The sequence below is a fragment of the Plasmopara halstedii genome, assembly GCF_900000015.1.
Source record: "Plasmopara halstedii genome assembly, contig: Scaffold_430, whole genome shotgun sequence".
NCBI classification, from domain to species: Eukaryota; Oomycota; class Peronosporomycetes; order Peronosporales; family Peronosporaceae; genus Plasmopara; species Plasmopara halstedii.
The window spans coordinates 908,028-908,365 of NW_020187350.1; positions in this window are offsets into that span (position 1 = coordinate 908,028).

Below are 338 nucleotides of genomic sequence, written 5' to 3' on the forward strand. Positions count from 1 at the left end.
ATCCATTATGTTTTAGATATCCGTGAAGAAGATTTATACAGAATCAGTAATATATTATTATATACAATTGCCAAAACTTAAACTTTATTGGCAAAAATAGTCAACGACTTCTTCTTCTTCGGTCTTGCGAGGCTTCTTCTTCTTGGGTTCGTAGCAAAAAAATGTCGGCGTAGTACGTGAACTCTTCAGCAATCTTGATAACGTGCTTGATGCGGTTGCTTTCGATGGCTGTCTTGTTGAGCTCTCGGATGAAGGCTCGGTTGATTCGTACGGTTCATTAAATAGACTCTTGTAGATCGTGTCGCAGCTGGTCGAGCTTTTCGGTGTATTCTGGCTCC